This window comes from Eptesicus fuscus, chromosome 14, assembly GCF_027574615.1.
Source record: "Eptesicus fuscus isolate TK198812 chromosome 14, DD_ASM_mEF_20220401, whole genome shotgun sequence".
NCBI lineage: Eukaryota > Metazoa > Chordata > Mammalia > Chiroptera > Vespertilionidae > Eptesicus > Eptesicus fuscus.
In genome coordinates this window covers 78,253,147-78,262,963 of record NC_072486.1, presented here as the reverse complement: position 1 = coordinate 78,262,963, position 9,817 = coordinate 78,253,147, and positions in this window count along the sequence as shown.

Here is a 9,817-nt window from a genome sequence, read left to right as displayed (position 1 = left end):
TTCATTGTGTTGTCTTTATCTGGTTTGGTCTTAGGGTAATGCTGCCTTCATAGAATGAGCTTAGAAGTGTTTTGTCCTCTTGAATTTTTTGGGATAGTCTGAGGAGGATAGGTTTTGGTTCTTCCTTGAATGTTTGTAAAACTCCTCTCTGATGCAGTCTGGCTCCGGGCTTTTGTTTTCTGGAATCTTTTTGAGGACTGCTTCAATTTCCTTCATATTTATCAGCTTATTTAGATTTTTAGATTCTTCCTGATTGAGTTTTGGAAGATTTTATTTTTCTAGGAATATGTCCATTTACTCTAGATTTTCTATTTTGATGGAATAGAGTTGTTCATGGTATATTTTTAAACAATCCTTTGTATTTCTGTGGGGTCTGTTGTGATTTCACCACTTTCATTTCTTTTATTTTTTTAATATATTTTATTGATTCCTTACAGAAAAGAAGGGAAAGGGACAGAGAGTTAGAAACATTGATGAGAGAGAAACATTGATCAGTCGCCTCCTGCACACCCCCTACTGGGTATGTGCCCGCAACCAAGGTACATGCCCTTGACCAGAATCAAACCTGGGACCTCTCAGTCCATAGGCCAACACTATCCACTGAGCCAAACCGGTTTCAGCCCACTTTCATTTCTGATGTTGTTTATTTGGGTCTTCTCTCTTTGATTCTTGGTGAGCCTGGCTAGAAGTTCATCACTCTTGTTTATCCTTTCCAAGAACTAGCTCTTGGTTTCACAGATCTTTTGTATTGTTTTTTTTTTTTTGTCTTTATGTCATTTATTTCTGTTCTGATTTTTATTATTTCCTTCTGCTCACTCTGGGATTTTCTTATTGCTCTATTTCTAATTCTTTGAGTTGTAGTGTTAGATGATTTATTATAGTTCTTTTCTGTTTCCTTCCTTCCTTCCTTCCTTCCTTCCTTCCTTCCTTCCTTCCTTCCTTCCTTCCTTTCTTCTTTTCTTCCTTCCTTCCTTCTTTCTTTTTTTTAGGGAGACATGTAGAGCTATAAACTTCCCTCTCAGGACTGGTTTCATTGTGTCCCATAGATTTTGGATTGTTGTGTTTTTATTGTCATTCATTTCTAGCATGTTTTTAATTTATTCTTTGATCTCATTGGTAACCCAATCATTGTTTAATAGCATGCTATTCAGCTTCCAAGTGTGTGATTTTTTTGATTGTTTTTATTGTAGTTTATTTTTAATATTATGCCATTGTGGTCTGAGAAGATGCTTGATATGATTTCAATTTTCTTAAATTTTGGGAGACTTTGCTTGTGACCCAATATGTGGTCTATTTTTCAAAATGTCCCATGTGCACTTGAGGAGAACATGTATTCGGTGATTTTTGGGTGAAATGTTTTGAAGATGTCAATTAAGTCCATCTGATCTAGTGAGTCATTTAGGATTGCTGTTTCTTTGCTGATTTTTTGTCTAGAGGATTTATCCAATGATATGAATGATATATTAAAGTCCCCTACTATGACTGTATTGTTGTTGATCTCTCCCTTGATATCTTCCAGGAAGTTTTAAAATGTATTTGGGTGCTCCTGCATTGGGAGCATATATGTTTATCAGGGTTATATCCTCTTATTGTATTGATCCCTTTAGTATTATGAAGTGGCCTTCCTTATCCCTTCTTATGGCCTTCACTTTGAGGTCTATTTTGTCAAATATGAGTATTGCTACCACAGCATTTTTTTCATTTTCATTTGCCTGAATGATATTTTTCCATCCCTTCACTTTCAGTCTGTGTGAGTCCCTTGTTCTGAGGTGGGTCTCTTGTAGACATCATATATATGGGTCATGTTTTTTTTATCCATTCAGCCACTCATTGTCTTTTGATTGGAGTAATTAGTTCCTTTACATTTAAAGTTATTATTAATAGGTACTTGTTTGTAGCTATTTTTATTTTTTGAGCCTGTATTCCTTATTTCCTTTCTATTTCTTCTTTTTACAGCATTCCCATTAGCATTTCTTTCATTGCTGGCTTGGTAGTGATAAACTCCCTCAGTTTTTTTTTTTGTTTGTTTTTTTTTGTCTGTGTAGCTCCTTGTTTCCCCTTCAATTTTGAATGATAGCCTTGATACATAGAGTATTTCTGGATTCAGTCCCTTGGTTTGCATCACTTTGTAAATTTCCTTCTATTCCTTTCTAGCCTGATGTGTTGAGAAATCAGTTGATAATCTAATGGGAGATCCTTTGTACATACATTTTTTTCTCTCCTTTGCAGTCTTTAAGATTCTCTCTTTGTCCTGAACATTTTCCATTGTTATTACTATGTGTCTTGGTGTGGGTCTTTTTGAATTCATCTTGTTTGGGACTCTCTGTGCTTATGTGACTTTATTTCTTCCCCACATCAAGGAAGTTTTTTTTTTTTTGTTAGTCTATTGTTTTTTTTAATTTCTTTATTGATTAAGGTGTCACATATTTGTCCTCATCCCCCCATTCCCATCGCACACCCCTCCCCATGGATGCCCAACCCCCCTGTTGAACTTAACCGTTGAATAGGCTCATATGCATGCACACAAGTCCTTTGGTTGATCTCTCCCCCCTCCTCCCAACCTCCCCTATCCTCCCTCTGAGGCCCGATAGTCCGATCGATGCCTCCTTGTTTCTGGTTCTGTTCTTGTTCCTCAGTCTATGTTGTTCATCATTTCCCCTAGATGAGTGAGATCATATGTCACTAGATATATACTTATAAGAACTGAATGTGAGACGAGCAATAATAGTTATGGTGACAGGCAAATGAATCAGTCTGTAGTGAGTTTCTTTCTGGACCAACAGTTCTTTTGAGACCCAATTTCAATGTCCACCAGTTCCTTATGTGTACATGTCAGCACTGACCCCTCAGCTCTGGATGGTGGACAAATGGTGGTAACGGAGGTCCGACTCCCTCTGGTTTGGTCTCGGCCGGACCCAGGGGCACGGCTTCACCCGGACTAAGGGGCACGTGGCCTCACCCAGACCCAAGGGGCGCGTGGCCTCACCCGAGCCCGGGACCCAGCCTCACCCGGATGGATCCAGGGGCACACGGCCTCACCCGGACCCAGGGGCACATGGCCTCACCCGGGCCCAGGGACCCAGCCTCATCTGGGTCCAGTGGCGCATGGTCTCACCCAGACCCAGGGGCGCGTGGCCTCACCCGGGCCCAGGGACCCAGCCAAACTCGGGTCCAGGGGCGCGTGGCCTCACCCGGACCCAGGGGCGCGTGGCCTCTCCCAGACCCAGGGGCGCGTGGCCTCACCAGGACCCGGGACCCAGCCTCACCCGTCAAGGAAGTTTTTTGACATTATTTCTTCAAATAGGTTTTCTAATCCTTGTTCCCCTTCCTGTCATTCTGGCACCCCTATTATTCATATGTTGCTTCATTTCTTGTTCCAAAGCTCCCTTAAATTACCCTCCTGTCTTTTATTGTTTTTCTCCAATTGCAGTTTAGTTTGGGTGTGTTTTGCTTCCCTGTCTTTTAATTCACTAATTTGGTCCTCTGTTTCTCCTAGTCTACTGTTGAAAATTTCCATGGTGTTTTTTATTGCAGCTATATCACTATTTATTTCTTCTTCATTCTTACATTAAGTTCTTGATTTTTCACCCATCCAGTTTATGAACAGTATGACCCTTGTTCTGAATTCTTTTTCTAACATATTGCATGCCTCTGATTCATGTAGATGCTTTTTTGGGGATTCTTCCTTTTCTTTCCTATGGGGATTTCTTTGTCTCTCCATTTTTTCCTCTCACTGAAGGATCTAGGTGTCAAGTTGTGCAGGGTCTGCTCCTTTGGCAGCAGTCGCTCCTTGGGCCGTGGCTGCTCCTCAGGCAGTCATGGCAGCAGCTGCTTCTCAGCTGGCGGCAGCTCCTCTGGTGGGTGCTGTTCACAGCAATGGTGGCTCCTCTGGCTGGCTGATCCTCTGAAGGAGGGGGGCAGGCTGCTCACGCAGGTGATGCTCCTCAGATGGGGATGGCTGCTGCTCCTTGGACAGGGTTGGGCTCCTCCTGGGGCTGCTGATCCTCAGAAGTAGGTTGGCTGCTAACATGGCTGTTGCTCCTCAGATGTGTACAGGCTGTGTGCCACTGCTGATGCTCAAGTGGGGGCAGGTTGTGTGGAGCTGCCACTTCTTAGACATGGGCAGGCTGCTTGTGTGGCTGCTACTCCTTGGGCAGGGGTTGGCTGCTTGTATGGCCACTGTTCCTCAGACCAGTGCAGGCTGCATGCACATGCTGCTCCTCAGATGGAGGTCGGTTGCATGGGGCTGCTCCTCCTCAGACAGGGGTGGGGTGCTTGCTCAGCTGCTGCTCTTTTGATGGGTGCAGTCTACTCCAAAGGCTGATGCTCCTCATTCAGGGGTGGGCTGCATGCAAGACTGCTGTTCCTCAGATGGGGGGTGGAATGCTCACACAGATGTTGTTCCTTGGATGGGGGCAAGCCATGTGAGGCTGTTGCTCCTTGGCCTGGGATGGTCTGCTTGTGGGGCTACTGCTCCTTGGATGGGAGTGGGCTGCTCACATGGCAGCTGCCAGCATGGTCATAGTGCCTTTGGCTAAAGTGTTGGGCTGGTCAGAAGGGAGCATGCTTCAGAACTCATAGGAGTCCGTGCCAGGGTCGCTGGAGTCTCAGTGACCATGGGAAGGCAGCTGAGGCAATAGGTCCCTGGTGGGGGGTAGCTGTCGAGTCCTGGGTGTTATCTGAGGGCACCCTGGGTACAGGTGAGGCTGGGCTCCCAGCCACAGCAGCTCTCCCCTTCAAAAAGGCAAGGCCTCTACTGAAGAGCTGACCACTCCAGGACTGTTTGCAATGATAGCAGAGGCTTCCTGGTTAGGTGATCCTGGTAGCCTGCCACTGAAGGTCCTGTGGGATCTAACTGTGCCTCACTCACACACACACTCACACAACCCACAATGTCCACACACTCCTCTCTTGCTCCCTCACTCACTCATGCTCTCTCCCTCACTGCCGCCTTCTTCCTGCCTCTGTAGTTGGGTCTGGAGTGTTATTGACCCATTCATGGTTGGTGTCTCCTCTCCGGGTGTCTGGTTATGTGGCTCAGTGTCCACCACATTGACCAAAGAGGACAAAATGCAACTCATGAAGACATGACACAAAAGTAACAAAACACAAATGTACTCACAACACCAATAACCCCAATATAAGTGACCACCAGAGAAAAGAGCATTAGGGGAGAGAAAAGAGAGCACACATGGTATCAAAAAGTGAAAAAAATGGTATGAGAGAAAAGAAAAATAAGAAAAATGAAGAAAAAATAAAAAATAATATATATATGGGGAGAAAACACCAGAGAACAAAAAGATAAACCAAAACACACAAACACCAAATGTCCAGTAATGAGGAATTTGGTGCAAGAATCTTATATACAGAAAGTAAGGTTAAGAATTGGATGAATATGGGGAGAACCTCAGTTCAATATAGAGGAAGTAGAAAAAGAATGAGTGGATAAGAAGAAAGAGAAAGAGAAGAAAAATATAATAAATTAATAAAATTAATTATAAAATAGAATAAAAAATAAAAAATTAGAATGATGAAACAATAATGTGAAAAGAAATGGAAAATAAAGAAACAAATGAAAAAAGGAAAGTAAAGAAAAAAGAGATAACAAAATAATCCTATCTAATAACAAAGTAATATGCAAATTAACCGTACCTCCATTACAAATGGCAGCCCCCATAGGCACCAGATGGCGGCGCCCAGTCACTTCAGCCCCGCTGCTGGAGTGTCTGGCCTGTCTGACCAACAAACAGAGGCCAGAGAGCAGGGCATGGAAGCAGGGAAGCCACCAGGCCCTGCAGACAGACGCCAGAGAGTAGGACCTGGCGGCTTCCTCAGCGCGGCAGCGGGGAAGCCACCAGGCCCCGCAGACAGAGCTCAGACAGCAGGGCTTGGGGGCTTAGCAAGGTGGCGGTGGGAACACCCCCAGACCCTGCAGACAGAGCCCGGACATCAGGGCATAGGGGCTTCCTTAGTGTGTCCCTGTCGGAGAAGCCCCTAGGCCTGGCTTCCTTTGCATGGTGCATGGCAGCAGCAGGCAGAGAGCAGACAGCATGGCATGGGGGCTTCATCTCCATGGCTGCAGGGAAACCTCCAGGCCCTGAAGAGAGCAGAGAACCATGGGGAGTGGGGAGTGGGCCTATGCCATCAGTAGGACATCCCCTGAGAGCTCCTGGATTGTAGAGGGTGCAGGTTGCACTGAGGGACCCACATGCATGAATTTCGTGCACCAGGCCTCTAGTAATAAAATAAAAAAAAATAAAAAAGTGAAGTGTCATTCTTTCTGCCAATTAATATTCCACTCTTCTGTACTGTCTGCAGCTTCTCAGTTTCTGTTGCTGGTACTGAAAGCCTCTTTTTAGGCCAGACCCTGTGGACTCTCAGGGACCTTTCAGATTTTTTTTTTTTTATCTTTTGTGCCACTCCTCAGGGTGTAGTCTGGGTGTGGCTGTATTGGTTGCCTGGAGACTGCAGGGAGGGACTTTCTCTTCAGGAACAAATGGCTGTCTAAGTCCCACAAGTAAGGTATGACTCAGTGCCTGACTCACAGCCATCTCTCCCCGACGCTCTCTCTCTCTAGACTCCACAAGTCCACACTTCCACCTGCACCTCAGCCATGGGTGAGTGTCTGTATTTGAAAGGTCTTATGAACAAAAGGCTCAGTGAACAAAAGCAAAGACCAAAAAAGAGGGGAAAGAGCTGCACCATTGCGAGCCCCTCTCCTCATAGCATGGTGTGGCCTGGACAGCCTTTTGTGGCTGTGGTTGCAGATCTAGAATCCCCTGCCACCATTCCTGTGGACCTCCTTTCCACAGTCAGATGCTATGCTATGTCTGTCCCAAAGGACATGGCCTCGGTGCCATGTGGTTTCCCTCTGAACCTCTGGGCTTGAAGGTCTCACAGTTCTTTCTAGCCCAGATCCCTGATTGTACTGTTCTCCAGGTGTCCTCTGCCCTTCCCTGCTGTGGATTGTCTCATCAGCTGTGTCTACTTCACCAGTTCAGGGTGGATGTTATTTGATTTAGTTGCTTGTTCTATATGCTCCAGGACAAGGCTCAGGACACATCGGTCTATTCTGTCACTATTTTGTCTCTTATTTATTTATTTATTTATTTATTTATTTATTTATTTATTTATTGTAGTTGTTTTCTTTTAAAAAAATTTTGAGTCTGCTGGCAGCCTCAGACCAAAGAAGTGGCCAGGATCTCCTGATCTGTAGGAATCCTTGCTTGCCAAAACCTCATAAACTATGCAGCACTCCGAAAAGGCCTCACAGGCCTTTCTGGGAGCTGCTGCCATGGGAGAGCCAGTCCTGGATGCTGAGGAACCACTGCTTCTGCTGCCTCCATGTCCACCTAGGAGCCACGGCCCCAGTCCTCGTGCCCAAAGGCGGCCCACTGCATCCCACTCCAGGGCTGCAGGACTGCCTCCACCATGTCATGGAACCCAAGTGTGCCTATGATGAGCCTCAGCCAGCTGGGAGCCCTGTCCCCAGGCATGTCTCCCCAGTTGCTCCTGGCCATGCAGCACACACCTTGTTTCTGCTGAGGTCCCAGTGCCCAGGCTGTTGCTGGCCCTCATCACTGCTCAGAATGAAGGTGTTCCATAGGAAGGCATTAGTCTTGTGCGTGAGCTTTGTGCTGCTGCTTGTGCTCACCATGCTCAACCTCCTGGACTACAAGTGGCACAAGGAGCCACTACTTCAGATAAATTTCTTATCTCTTCTTCATTTATCTCCTCTTCTAGAAAATTATCTTGTTCTTTCGTTTGCGGGTTGTTTCTTTGTCTCCTCATTTGGCTGTCTGCATTTGTGACTATGAATTAGGTAGATCCTCTATGCCCCTCAATCTCTAGTGCAAGACATTGTCAAACACTGTTTCTGAATAATTAGATCAGGCAAAGTCTCAAAGCCTCCAGGGACCACCTCTGCCTACAGATGATAGGATTCCAACTTGAATGGCCCCAGGAAATTGTACTAAGGTGTGGTGAGAATGTTTTGCAACAGGGTGGGGCAGAAGCTTTTGCCTGGAGGCTATTTTTAATCTGTTAAGTGGCCTCAGGGCAAGGTGTTTTCCAATAGAGTGGGTCAACTGTCTCCCCCCCAGGCAAGGCAAATGTATGTGTCAGAAAGATGTCCTCTGCTGTGTGAGGGAATGACTCAACACAGAAAAATGGGGATGTCTTACATCTGAGCTATAACCCCCAAACCACCAACCCTGGCTTCTGATCAAACAGTTTCAGCCCTCTCTGCCCTCCCTCCGCCAGAGCACAAGGTGAGTGGCTCCACAGGGAATTCTGTGCATTGGCCATTTAAGAGGGTGCCTGAGTTTTCAGTCATCACTCCCTGGCAGACAGCAACCCTGCTGCTTTTCACAGCCAGATGTTATGTGGGTACCTTCTCAGTTGTAGTGCTCTCTTCTGGGAAGGCCAGCTTGGGGTTTAGATCCCCAAGTTCTCATTGACAACCCGCCATAGTTGACATATCTTTCTGGGACTTCAGTTGCTGTATGTGGGTTCTTGGCCAGCCCTTTCAAGCCTACTCCATTCTTACCAGTCTCTATGTGGTCTCCACTTTCAGTCCTCAGGTGTCAGGGTTCTCTTCTGTGAGTCTTCCATTGATAATTCAGGAAGTTTTCCTATATTTTAGTTGTAATTCCAGTTTGTTCCTGGGAGTATGTCCATGCAGCATCCAGGCACTCTGCCTCCATTTTTGTTCTCTTGATCATTATTCAGTCTTGATTAGTCTCAGGCTATTGACTCCAGGGTTGGGGGAGAGGTTTTCCAACAGTGTGGGGCAATTGCTTGCCCCCCCTCCCCTCAGGAAAAAGCTGCCTGGATGGTAAATGTCTAACTGAGAAAGATGTCCTCTGCAGTATGAGGGAATGACTCAGCTCAGGAAACCAGGGCAGCTGTCTTGTGAGCTCTTATCCCAAACCTGGATTCTGTTCACAAGGCTCTAGTCGACTCAGCCCTCCCTTTGCCAGAGCCCAAGGTGAGTGGATTCACACAAAATTTTGTGTGTTGGTCCTTTAATAGGATATCTGAATTTCCAGCTGTCTTTCCCTGACAGAGAGAAAACCCACTGCTTTACACAACCAGTTGTCATGTGGGCACTTTTCTCAGTTCTGGTGCTGTGGGTGAGAGGCCCAGCTTGAGATTTAGACTCCAGAGTTCTCAGCTGAGGAACCCTCACAGCTGAGGTATCTTCAGTTGCAGTCTGTGGGAGCCAAGCCAGCCTTCTCATGACTTCACACTTTCTACCAGGCTTGATGGCGTCTCCACTTTCCATCCTTGGTTATCAACATAGTCTCCAGCTAGTCAACAGTTGTTTATTCAGGATGGTGTTTCTGTGCTCTTCAGTTGTAATTCCAGTTTGGTCCTGGGAGAGTGTCAGTGTATCTTCCACTTACTGCTGCCATTTTGGAACCTAAAGGGTTTTATTATTATTATTTTTTTTACCAGAAAGCCCACATGGTTTTCAGAAACCTTGGTTACACATAAGTTCTTTCAGGAAATAATGAATGAATCCAAGGAGAATGTGGTCTTTGCTGGGAAGAGGGGTTAAGAATATGGTTCAAACTTTCAGGAGAAATGAGAAAGGTCTTAGGAGTAGACCAAGCTGAACTCTAAAATCATCTTGACGTTACCAAAAAGTGAAATTCACCCCAGTGTTTTTACAAGAAGTATTAGGGGTATTTTCAAGATAAAAAAAATTCCACTTTTGCATAAATATGAGAGAATAGAAAAGTTTTATTATAGTAACAATGAACAAACAATTGTAAAGGGTGGGGAAACTGTGTGGGGATGACCCACCTAACAG